General features: G+C 33.0%; 2 long non-coding RNA genes across 2 annotated transcripts in view; one reads left to right on the top strand and one right to left on the bottom strand.

The window, feature by feature from the left end:
* The first annotated feature begins 4,564 nt into the window (after positions 1–4,564).
* On the top strand, positions 4,565–9,275 carry LOC137657607 (uncharacterized). Its single transcript, XR_011047161.1, has 2 exons — positions 4,565–6,478; positions 6,750–9,275. It is a non-coding gene; the product is annotated as an uncharacterized lncRNA (long non-coding RNA).
* LOC137657606 (uncharacterized) overlaps positions 8,931–13,895 on the bottom strand; it is a 34,063-nt gene continuing 29,098 nt past the window's right edge. Inside the window, exon 2 of the long non-coding RNA XR_011047160.1 lies at positions 8,931–9,865. This is a non-coding gene — a long non-coding RNA (uncharacterized lncRNA). The remainder of the gene's footprint in view (positions 9,866–13,895) is intronic.

Raw genomic sequence — 13,895 nt, 5'->3', positions numbered from 1 at the left:
ATTGTCTGGCCTTTTTGCCTATTTCCTTTTAATTCATTAGATAACTACTATCAATTCATCCTATTTGAAACTAGCATGAACTTAAATTAGAATTATAATGATAAAAAAAAACTCACACGGATAGTTAACAAAGTGATAACAAACCTCGCTCATTATATGTAACAAATATATTATAAAAAAAGGAATAAAATACTTGTACACGTCTCTAACGAAATTAATGCAATGAGAAATTTACAAATTTCCTATTGAGAGAGGGTACAATTTAAAATGCCATAGTACAATATTAAAGGTTATCTCTTTCGATGTCTCTTAAGGTTTTAATCTGGCTAAAAAGAAAGTATCTACACCCTTCGAGGATACTATTGGTTTAGTTGTTTCCCCTTAAGGGATTATCAGGGCTCACTTTGACTAGAGTAGTTTGAGTATTAAATGGTGGATTATAAGATTAGATTGAAAATGACAGTAAGTAAAATATGGGCAATTGAATATTGTATAACCAAGCCACCCCAGTGTTAATCATCTGCTCCATGATGCAGCTAAATAGGGTCTCTCTCTCTCTCTCTCTCTCTCTCTCTCTCTCTCTCTCTCTCTCTCTCTCTCTCTCTCTCTCTCTCTCTCAGAAACCAGAAGTGGGCAGCACCGTCAGTGCACCTCACAAGATCCTATGTAAGCATTACTTAACTTTCTTGGCAGCGTTTCTTCAAGTCCTACTGTTGCTGCAATATAACTTTACTTGGTGCTTTCCTGCCCCCATTCTTCCATCTAGTCGCCTGAGCTCTTCTAACTTTTACTTCAAAGTGTACCTGCAGGGTTCTCAGAGGTCCAAACACTGTTTTATGGTCCTAAATTCGATCAAATTTCCCGTCTGATATTTTCCATTTCTTATTAACGAGATTAAATTATTTTAAGTCACTTGAACTATGTATGATAGTTATTCATTGCACATCAGTATAGCAACATGATTAAAACCCAGTATATTTTCCTCCTTAATATCAGTGTCTGATTTAATTGTGATGAGAATTTGCAAATATTTAATGTTGGGGTTTTATTGTATGAAAGTCTTTTGAATAAATTCCACTGCAAGGAATGAGGGATTGTTGTGCTAGGATTGAGTGGTTGGTGTGAGATTCCTTTGGAGAGGTTAGGTCGTTCTTCTGTATTTCCATTCAATAGATAATGCCACGAAGGGAAAAAAAGGAAATAATTACCTTTGTTAGTGTTTCCTTAAAGAAGTCAGACAGAAAGGATATGAGTTACAGCTTTTTATGTAGATCGATACGAATTAGGATTACAGGTTTTCCATGCTGAGTTCGGGTGGGTGTTGCATTATAATTCAAGTAGTATTGCCTCTGAAAAACTCCCATTTAATCTTTGTAAAGGTGAAAAATTTCCTCTATCCATTTAGTAAGGGTGATACTTAGTCAGCCAGTCCATTGGGAAGCTTCAAACTCGATTCTCTTCAAAAAAAGTATTTTTTCCGAAGTGTAGAATCCTCAGCTTCAGTAATGAGATCATTAAAAAAATAATTGCCATTTAAAGTTTTTTAAATAGCTCATGCTATAATCTTAAAAAATGTATTAAGCTAAAAAAATCATCTAATGTTTTAGTATATGCCTAAATATTACCGATTTTCAGAGATAATTATAACTTAAAAGTTTAGTCATTTATATGAATTTATATGAGAACATCTGTAAAGATCAAAATTCTTTTCTCGATTTTAGTGCTTTGATATACTAATTATGGAATTTGTTGAACTGTCTTTAATGGGAAAAAGTTTAGTTTTCATAAAGTCACTGAGAAAGATAGAAGATTATATCTTTTTGTTGAAGATTATATCTTTTTGTTCATAGAAATTTGAGTTTGATGCTTCTCTCTTCATTAGTGTAAATTTTCAAAACTATAATTAGCTCGTATAGAAGTTATTTTTGCTGGTCCTGTGTTTCTCTATTACTTTCATAGTTTTTTATTCTGATTTAAAACGCGTAATGTTGGCTTGGTGAACTGCTGGGTGTCATAGATGAATAATTATTTAATAATCTAAAGATATATTTGCCTTCGTTTAATTTTTTAACTACCTTAGATTGAAAGGGTTTACATCAGAGAAGTTCTTGTTCCGAACAATACTAAAATCATATCTGTCATTTAATATCTTCATTTTATGCTGGTTTTCAGTAGAGAATATATCTATCTGTGCCTATTGTGTCTGAGCTCATTCTAGTAACTTTAGAAAGACATTTTGAACTTCACTTCTGGTTGGGTTAATCTAAAGTCTGTTAAGGACAAGAAATCCAGAAAGAATTAGATTATTCTAATAAAAAAAAAATAGCTCGATCTTTACTATTTTACCATAACTTGTAGTTAAATATTAAGTTACACAGGACCTTCAGAAAATATATAATGAACAATTTCCTTTGATTACTGGCTAAGAATATCTTATTAAGGGAATATATGCTCGTTGTAGTAGAGTAGTAGACTATAAGCAGAGGACAATATAGTAAGTACTGTATTATGAATTTTTATAAGATGATAGTATATCAAGGGATTATATGCTGAGGTTATTATACTGTAGTGAGGGTTTATAAGCTTCGGATAGTATCTAGTGGAGGTTAACTTTGATACTATAGTTGTTCAAGACCAACATATATCTAGGGGTATTGTATATTTTGTGGGTATTGATTGTGGGCCAATGTTTGTTATTACATGTAACTTTGAATTAAAACTTAATTTACCTCAAACTAGGTAGAATTCAATTAGAATCATTTGTTTCATAACACTGTCTATCTAGCATGGAAAACAAAAGCAGTTTTCATAAGTTTTTTTTTTATTAGTCATAGTTATGTAAAATCTATTATTTTTCTTTAGAATGATGATGTTAGCTTTGTAAAGGGTTCTGGGTTAAACTTGCTTCCCAACATTGCTTTTTCAAGGGTTTGCATTCGAGAACATTATTACACAGCTAAAGTGATTCAGGTGTCCACGTGTAAGATGAATGCGTACTTCGGTCCGATCTGACTGTCTGCTGGGAGGAGTAGTAAGGATGGTCAGGGCAGTAGTCTTGCACGGCTCTTCTCTTTTACCTGACTCAATCATGTGCATGAAATGGGGCGAGACAGGGAGGCAACTTGGCATTTGTGAATCTTGTCTGCTTTTCACTGAGCTTCAGGTGTCTGTAGTAATGGATCGTTCTGAAATTGCACTGAAGGCTCGAAAATGTCTTTTTACTTTTCCTTGGATTTTTTTTTCAATTCGTTTTCAATTTTAGATATATTAAGTTTTTTCTTGTCTAAGTGTATAATTTCATGTTTCATTAAAAAATTATAACTATAAGAGCTGGAATCTGCCTTATTGTAATGTAAATAATGACATAAATGTTTTACCATTCAACTTTAGAAGAGCTGCAAACTATTCCTGAAGTCTTTGAATCACAATCCCGATATCATTGTTTGTAAAATTATTAATAAAACATTTAAAAAAAAGAAGGAAAAGGAAAGCATTCAAGGGCCTAGTAACATTGTTTCATCAAAAGAAAGCTTTGCATAAAGTCATAGTTACTAGGTGGGACAGGGGATGGCCTTGGTGGGCTTTCCTTTTCCTCCTTTTTTTATTAATAATTTTACTCTCTATTAGAGAAAGCATTACTTAACTTACACAATCATGAATTATGCAACTTCAAATACTGAGCTTTAGTATCCCCTACAGTAGTCATAAAAAGAAAATGAGAAACAAAGAAAATGGGATTTGTCATTCCAAGCATCATATTTGATAAAGGGTGACTCACCTAAGAGCCTTTCTTGGTCGAATCGTGAGCTTATGCATGACAATCGTTAAGTTTCTTTGAATCTAGGATGTTTAAAGCTTTCAGAAAATGGGGTTTCATGAATTTGATATATAGTGTCATTGACTTAAGAGTTCTGTATTTCAATTACCTAAGTAAACTGATAACACCGAAACTTGTCATGTTTGGCATTCAATCTTCTACAATAAAAAGAATTTAACGAATTTCTAAGGTTTTATTCAGCCATATCGTGTTATTTAGAAGCTTTAAGTACTTATTTCGGTATTCAATATTTTCAGTATCCATTAAGAGGCTTTTGGGAAATGTTAACCAATGGAAATAACAGCTTTTATTATCATGACTAGTCCGGAAAAACCTACTTGACAAACTGCTGGATTAAGAAGTGGACTTTAGTCCAAAATGAAGAACTGAGACAGTTCGGCCATCTTGACTTGAACTTTGTATTCATTTAACCACTACTGCTCTCATGCCCCATTGGAGGGGGGTGAACAAGCTCTGTATGTGGGGGGTTTAATAACAGTCCATCTGGACAAGTGACTAGTTAGGAGAAGGGACTATTTCATGAACACTTTTGGCCCATTTTTCGTGGGGAATAAGGCATTTACTGGTACTTGAAGGGTAGGGGGCCGATTAAGGAGAATACTCAGTCATATGAGGTTGAATATAGGGAGTGAATACTGGTTTAAGTTTTCTTTATAATATTTTTACGTTTTCTATTTCATGTCTTCAATTTTCATTTTACGTTTTCTTTTTATTTTACAAGGGAAACTAAATTAAAATTTGTAATACCTTTTATATGCATTTTATTTCCTGAATTCCTAAAATGTTACAATGATGAATATAGTTACATTGTTTATGGTAAAATATATTATTGAAGTTCAATATTTTATTTTGTAAATGATAGGAATTACTTGAGAATGTCTATTCCATAAGAATAATTGGCATAGACGAAAATACTTTTAACATACAAGAATAAGGTCCTGAATGATAATTTATAGCAGAAAAGGAACATGCCAGTGCTAATGGTAGCCTATAACTACATATACAGGTAAAGGTAGATGGCCCAATATTTGGATCTCAGTGTTTAGTAATATGGACATTACGGACTACTTTGGTCATATCCATTTTAATTATAGTCCGCTGGGACGGGTTCATTCATGACATTTGAGTACAATATATTTGAATAGCTAAATCATTTTCATCCAGAACGGAAATGAGACGTCTCGAGTTTAGCAATCTTGGGCTTTTAGTAAGGGAGGTTATTGCTTAATATCCCCAAAAGCAGTAGCAAAGCCTAAGATTTTGCTCATTTTCAAAATGTAAATAGATAGGTAGGACCACTCTTGTATGATAAAGATTATTTCAGAGAAAAAAATTTGCTCAGTAAATCATTCCTGGAAGTGCCTCATTTGACCTATACAGGCACGCACAGTTTGTCTATTGTTGCCATTAGCAACAAATTGCTAAATGTGACTATGCAAATCAAATCAGGCTTTTTAGGAAATACTTTACTGAACAGTAACAATCACAGTTTTAAGAATTGAATAAAATCTTAGGTTTTACCGTTTCTTACAGGGATATTAAAAAATAAACCACCCAGCTAAACTTCAGGATTACTTACACTAAGGCGTTTCATTTTCGTGTATAGATGATGAAGTTGATACTATTCTGCTATTCATGTACGTTGTATTCAATATCATAAATAAACCCTTTCCAACTCTTAAACTATGAAGAACCTAGGATATAACTAAAGTACGCCGTAATGCCTGTGTTACTAACCACTGACGTCCAAATATTGGGTCATTTACCTTTACTTATATATGTAGATATGCCATAAACACTGGCATGTCACTATTCTGCCATAAATTATCATTCAGGACCCTTGTTCTTGTATCTTAAACGTATTTTCGTCCATACCAATTATTCTTATGTAATAGACATTCTCAAGTAGTGACTATCATTTACAAAAATATTAAGAAAAATAATTTTAAGAAATTACAATTATGAGTTACTAAAGCATCTCTCATCTCAAATAAGTTGTAATGGTTAATATTTGTATCTAATAAAACTGTAAATGACAAAATTGTATTTTATTGTACCAAAAAAGTACCTGGTTTTAAGCATTTGATATCTTTTTTTGCTACCCAAATAAGAAAAAAAATCCATTATTACAATTTTCAATTTGCATCCTATTTATATAAAGTTATATTTCATTACATCTGCAAAGTAATTTTACCTATGAAAAAGATACAATATACATTTCCAACTCCAACGCTACCCTCTGATCTCTATAAATGTTATTTTAAAAGCACAGTACTAAAATTTAAATTACTCCTACAAAATGCTATGTTGAAAGAAATCTTGCAGGCATCCACCAAATTGCTATAAGAAACCCATAACTTTTGAGATTCCATAAAGGTACTTATTCCTCCCGTTGTCCTAAATAATTGATCACGACCTGATTTTTTTTTTCCTCCGAAGCAGTGCTTTAAGGGCAATTCCTTCCTTCCTATATTCAGCCTACATATCAAGAACAAGGTGAGAGCATTACCTTAACAAAATATTAATCTAACCCTTTCATTACGTATAACTACTCCTTTAAGCCTTTCTGTAATAATATTGAAGTTTTAAATTAAAATTACTGTTAGAAACCCACTTAATGTCTTTTGAGATTCCCTAAAGGTAATTATTCCTCCCGTTGTCCTAAATAATTGATCATGACCTGATTATTTATTTTCCTCCGAAGCAGTGCTTTAATGGCAATTCCTTCCTTCCTATATTCAGTCTATATATCAAGAACAAGGTATGTGAAAATTTCTTTACAAAATATTAATCTAACTATTTCTTTGGGTATATCTACTCCTTTAAACTCTTCTGGAATAATCTTAAGTTTTACTTTAAATTTACTCTTACATCTCCACTTTAAGATAAACTATTTTGAGGTTCCCTAAAGGTAATTATTCCTCCCGTTGTCCTAAATAATTGATCACGACCTGATTATTTTTTTCTCGGAAGCAGTGCCTTACTTAAATGCAAACCCTTCTTTCCTATATTCAGCCTACATATCAAGAACAAGGTGTGTGAGCATTGCATTAACAAAATATTAATCTAACTCTTTCTTTGGGTATAACTACTCCTTTAAGCCTTTCTGGAATAATTTTGAAGTTTCACATGAAAATTACTCTTAGAAACCCACTTTAGGAAAGGTACCCTGAATGTTGGTTTGAAACTACTTCATTGATGGTTTCTTTCTCTTAAAAACTGTCATGGAAAAACTAAAGTTTCCCCTGCAGATCAAATTTAAGTACTAGTCGTTTAATAAAACCTTTAAAAATAAACCTAATTTGTAAAATTCACTAAACAGTCAAACTGCGACTGTTATTATAAATCTAATTTGTACAATTCCCTAAACAAACTGCGACTGATATTAAAAATTTGTAAAATTCCCTAAACAGTCAAACTGCGACTGATATCAACTATATATATGCTATGTCCTAGATGAAGAGAATGAAGCAGTTCATTGAACTTTTATAAAGACTATGCAAAGCTTAAAACCAGTAGCGAAGAGATTTTATCCTTTCAATAGCAATTTTGTCATTTTAACGTTTTGAAACAGATATGAGTTTACTGGATAAAAAAAAAAAAAATCTGATACTGTAAACAAGCATTTGAATGTTGAACGTGACCAGAATAATTTAAAGTAATATTTTGGGAAAATTATCAATTTAAAACATAACTGATACAAAGTTCTGAGATTAAACTTGAAAAGACCTGGTGGAAAAAAAAAGAAGTTTCCAAACAATTTAAACTTATCTTGAAAAAAGTACATTTTTACATTGGGTATAACCTTAATTCCAAGAATAGGAGAGAGAGAGAGAGAGAGAGAGAGAGAGAGAGAGAGAGAGAGAGAGAGAGAGAGAGAGAGAGAGAGAGAGAGAGAGAATTTTATTAGCCTTCTAATGCGGTTTTACGACCTTAAAAACAGTTATTCCCTTCACTAATAGTAAAATTTATTCTGTCCATGCCTTCCCTTGCTTCTCATTACATAAAGATAAATGGATATCATTACAGAGAATACTTGGTTTTCTCATTGTTTAACTGGAATATATGAAAGGTAATTTGGCACGGGCCTTTATTTGAAATTTTCAGTTTAGCAGAATATGTCACTATTGCAAAAGGTTAGGAAATATCACATTTATTTTGAAATTATAACCGCTAATATTCATATTACTTCTCTAGTATATTTATACCAATTTGTATTTATGTTACTTTTCTAGTATATCTATAACAACAATTTGTATTTATGTTACTTTTCTAGTATATCTATAACAACAATTAGCATTTATGTTACTTCTCTAGTATATTTATAATACCAATTAGCATATATGTTACTTCTCTGGCATATTTATAATACCAATTAGCATTTATGTTACTTATCTAGTATATTTATAATACCAATTAGTATTCGTGTTACTTTCATATATTCATAATACAAATTAGTATTTATGTTACGTCTCTAATATATTTACAATACCAATACTTATGCACATGTAGATTGCTAGAATACAAGCTATTCTTTCTCCAGCCCCCCCCCCCCCCCGAAAACAAGTGACTGACTAGCACTGTAAAAATGTGACTAATTAGAGAGCCAGGCTTTTCGTTAAATATATCTTACCTTAAGCATATCTGCTTATACATTTCAAGAGATCATAGGCATGCTATATATTCCATGTTGTGTAAAAGAAAATTCAATGTTAGTTGCTAATAATTAGAAGACAGATTCGAAAGATAGAAAATAGTATACATAGGCAAAGATAAAATTATATTCATAGAGTTGAAGTAATTAGTTGTAGGTTATACTCACAAGAAATTAATGTACAGATTGTAGAATTAATTTAAATCAATTGCTAAAAATATTATCATTTTCCTTTAAGTCACACATTTAGATAACTTGTTTACAGTAATGTACACAATTTTAAAAATGATATGATTTTAAAAGTATGTTTAAGAGGTCCAGAGGAAATTAAAATTTGATTTAATAGATAGTTGATGAAAATTAAAAACTTGAGCAGCAAATTTCTAAGGAAGAAGTCATTCCTCATTTACATTTGTTGGTCTCAATTGGTTGTTAAAATGATCAATTTCCTCATTTTTCTAAAACCTTTACAATAATACATATAAAACCAATGCATTCAAAATTACCTCTAATCATTCTGGTTAATTATTTTAAAGAGGCAATGAGAAACATTGGCATATTCGTAATCGCCAATTAGTTTTCAGGCAATCAAACGAATTATTATGTTTAATATCAAATAATAATTAGCTAATTGTTATCCGAATGTTAATTAGAAATAAAACAAGCTCAAATATTAATCTGAAATTATTTATCATGTTAAATTTTGGGCGTTTAGAATTTACTAAAAAAAATAGCATCACGTGTATTTTTTTCAACTTAAAGATGCATACAATTAAAAACGAAGTAAATTAGCTTAATTTGCACTGACTTTGTAAAGACTAGGAGCTACTAAAATACTTGCTACTAGACGGAGTAAAAGTTAATAGCTTTAATCATTGAATTTATGCCTTCCAGAAATAAATACTTCGATAAACATGAATGAATCTGGTAGTATCGTAGTTGAAATTTATATTTTTTACTATAACTTTACTCGTTTTTTCTTTCTTAAGTCAGTGATTGTTGTTAAACCTATGGGATATTAATTGAGTGACCATTCTAACACATAATCCCCGCAAAATCTGGTCAGTTGAGCATTCTCAGATATTAGTAGTACCGTAATAATATTTATAAGGCCATTTAATACTCCTGGAAAGTTTGATGATAGAATGCCCACTTCAGTTGAGACTATTTAGTGCTCCTTTTGAAATCAGAAATTAATCAAATTAATCTTCCTTGGACCATTATATCTTCTCGGAATCTTCCTGGATTTTAGTCTGTAGTAAATCTCGGATTTATCACTGCTAATCTTCAACATTGGTGTATTTTTTCAGTTTAATTTTCTATTTAGAGCAGGAGGCTATAATTAATTTCCCCCTACTTCTGTTGATTCTGGTCTGAAAAATAAATAAAAGATGTTAATGGTACAGATATATCAATTTTATTCAAATCTTTTACTGACCACTCCAATATCAAGACTATATTTTAGTAAAATATTCTGCATGATAATCATAAAGAATATAACATATTATAGTGTATATATAAAATTTTGGAAATAATGATAAAGTAGATATGTCCATGAGATTTATAATGGTAAATATTGCAACCTAAAGTACATCTTGTAAAGTGGAAAAGTATTACTTCCGAAATCCTAACAGGAAAATACTTCACTATAATAATCGAATGACGCCTCTGGTAACCCACTGACTAACAGGAGCTTCCCTAATCCTTCAATAAACCATAATGGATACCTGGTCAATGACACACATTACGTCCTTGCCTGGTGATCGCCACACTGGGGTTCGAGTTCCACTCAAACTCGTTAGTTCCTTTGGTCGATGCAGCCTACCATCCTTGTGAGCTAAAGATGGGGGATTTTGGGAGAGCCTATATGTCTATCTGCTGAGTCATCAGCAGCCATTCCCTGGCCCCCCTTAGTCCTAGCTCGGGTGAAAAAGGGGCTTAGGCGCTGATCATATATATATATATATATATATATATATATATATATATATATATATATATATATAATATATATATATGGTCAGTCTCTAGGGCATTGTCCTGCGCAAAAGGGCAATGTCACTGTCCCTTGCCATTCATGAGTGTCCTTTAAACCTTAAATATTCATACAAAGATATGCATAAATTATAAGCAAAAATAGATTTATTGAAACGGTGATCTTATGTGTAGAATATTGCTTAGTATTCCAGAGAATTAATGTGGTGTTTCTACTCATAAAAAACCTGCATCTTCCTAAAAATTTATCAAATAAATGTATCATTATCATAATTAAAATGAAAATTCTCATTATATAATGTATGGATCATCCATAAACTAACTTCAGCTATCCAGTCATATCAATTTATTTATCCAAGTGGATATTCTGATTATCCTTCAATCAATAAACCAACTTACTTTACCCAGATTTACCATATTACTTATCTTGCCTTGAACTATGGAAAAAAAACTTATCATTTTCTCTGACTCACCAATTTAATCTAGATTAGTTCATTGACGAGCTCATTCAACAATATTGTTTTTTAATTACTTGGTAGGCCTATCCATGGACAAACCTATCCAACAATATTAAACTGACAACCTGGTCTTATTGGAGTCACGTCTTCTAACATTATTAAACAGAACAGCAATATATGTCTTTTAAAGGTTTAAAGGCCGCTCATGAATGGCAGAGGTAAGGGACAGTGACACTGCCTTATCAAGCAGGACAATGCCCTAGAGACAGGCCATACATCATATGATCAGCGCCCAAGCCCCCTCTCCACCCAAGCTAGGACCAGGGAGGGCCAGGCAATGGCTGTCGATGACTCGACAGATAGACCTATAGGCTCCCCCAAACCTTAGCTCCAAAGGATGGTAAGGTTGAGACACTAATGGCACTAACGAGTTTAAGCGGGACTCGAACCCCCGACTGGCAAACACCAAGCAGAGACGTTACCAATCAGGCCACAACAACCCAAAAGGATTAACCAAAGTTATCTTAAATCAATGAAAAATATATCCAACCTTATCCATTAATCATACAATCCTGCCTTTATCCACCATTGGCTGCCCTACCCTAATCCTACCATCACCCACCCCCCACGTTTAATCAAATTACTAGCCTTATTTCATATCGACTAAAATTAATAATTGCGTTGACTAGTACACTATTTACATCACCAAATCTTAGCAAAATTACAATGCTCTCGCAATTGCATGCTGCCAGTTTTTAAGTGTTCCTTTGTATGAATCTAAGCCTCAGGTTATATACTGTAACTAATAATTTCATGACAAACAATGACCTAGGATAAGCCACATATTCTACAACTCCAAGAAGGAATAAGCATATCCTCATAGGATCAGGACTTCGTCTTGTATTGTAGTCCTCTTAGTGAACTGGCAGTATATCTTTTTACACATACCTGTATCGATATTTGGAGGAATGTAATTTTTTTTATAAGAACCCATCAATAATATAAATCATTTAATGAAGCATGTGATGTTGCTTGGGTATACAACTAAAATAAATAAATAATGAATTATATAAATAAATAATGAACACCAATCAAGAGTCAATATATCAAAAACCATAATTTCTAGAAAGGAGTTAAAATATCAAGTGAAAAACACACGGTCTAAAAAATGTGACAAACGACAGATTTTTCTCTTTATTAAAAAGTGTACATAATTGTTAACAGGTTGGGAAGATTGCAAATTATCACGGAATTTTCTTTCTTCAAAATATGAATCCTTCTCTAACTTCGAGGTTCAGCGAGTGAAGATCTTGCACGTGGGACATAGCCCGTGGGGATCTGGCTTTCTGAAAAGTCTCCGTGAAAAGACAACTATTGGCACTCACAGGGAGGCTCGCTCTCTCTCTCTCTCTCTCTCTCTCTCTCTCTCTCTCTCTCTCTCTCTCTCTCTCTCTCTCTCTCTCATAGAGATACAGTAGAGTCCCATAGGGAGAGAAACTTTTTTTAGTTCCATTGGGAGAGAAACTGTAGTCCCATATAATCATTATTACTATTATTGCTAGCCAAACTACAACCCTAGTTGGGAAAGCATGATGCTATAAGTCTAAGGGTTCCAACAGGAAATATAGGATAGGAAATAAGCTACAAGGGAAGTAATGAACAATTAAAATAACAGTTCAAGAACAATAACAACATTAAAATAGATATTTCACAAACTATAAAAAAAATATATATCAGCCTGTTCAACATAAAAACATTAGCTGCAAGTTTGCATTTTTGTAGTTCCAACGACTCAACTATCTGATTAGAGAGGTCATTCCACAACTTGGTCACAGATGGAAAACAACAGCAAGAATACTGTGCAGTATTGAGCCTCATAGAGAAGGCCTTTATATATACCTAGTATTACGAATAGGGATGTATTATCCGGGAATATTTGAATGCAAAGTATGGTAAGAATTATGAAACATTTTATGCACCATGCATAACGAACTATATGAACGACTGTTAAGAGATTAATATCTAGATCAGGAATAAGAAATTTAATTGACCGTGAGTTCCTGCCCAACAAATTAAGATGAGATTAAGCAGTTGAAGACCAGAGATGAGAACAATACTAGAAACAAAGGAGAGAAACTGTGGTCACACACAAACGTAAATCCTATCGGTCGAACTTCCTGGACTTCTCAAATGCCTTTGTTGCTCTTCTCTTGGAAGAGCAGACAGAATGACCTTTAAATATGCCTTCACAGTGTCACACCGGCCAGTGACTCTTATGAGGAGAGAAACTCGAAAGAGACAGCAGTTGGGTGTATGCCCTTAGCGCCTAGGAGCAGGAAGAATAAAAAAAAAGGGGGATGGGCAGCACCCTAATCAGCCTTTCCCATCACACTCGGCTGCGGCTTCCATCAACAGACGTACATTGAAGATAAATTACATCCTGAGGATTCGTTATCGTTGTCATCATATGACCTTACTAGCGAGGGGGATAGCAAACAGTAATGCTATCTAACAATAACAAGGTGTAGTTGGCAGGATGCCCAAACAGCTGTCCAACAACTGCATTTATCAGATATAAATGAAAAATATTCGAATTCCCTACAATACCTTGTACACAACGATCGGAAAAAAATTAAAAACTATATAAGGATGCTGGGAGTACGTCTTTACTCTCCGCTGGCTGAAAATAAAGTGAGAGCTAAATGGCCTGTTAGGTGGGTGGGGCTTGCCTACCATCCAGCAGTAACTCCCACCAACTTGGTATCCAGCTTCACTGAAAGCATACTCCTATTTAAGAACAAGGGTTTGTGTTCGAGTAGGAACACACATTAATTCTGCATCCACACAAATGGGCAGTGAATGATGGATAAATATCTTTATCAGAACACAGATGCATTGTGGCAATGATGCCAGAAGTGAGAACTTGACAGGCAAATAGCCTTACTGGTAT

The sequence above is a fragment of the Palaemon carinicauda genome, chromosome 18 (genome assembly GCF_036898095.1).
Source record: "Palaemon carinicauda isolate YSFRI2023 chromosome 18, ASM3689809v2, whole genome shotgun sequence".
NCBI lineage: Eukaryota > Metazoa > Arthropoda > Malacostraca > Decapoda > Palaemonidae > Palaemon > Palaemon carinicauda.
This window is presented reverse-complemented; position numbering and strand designations above follow the sequence as displayed.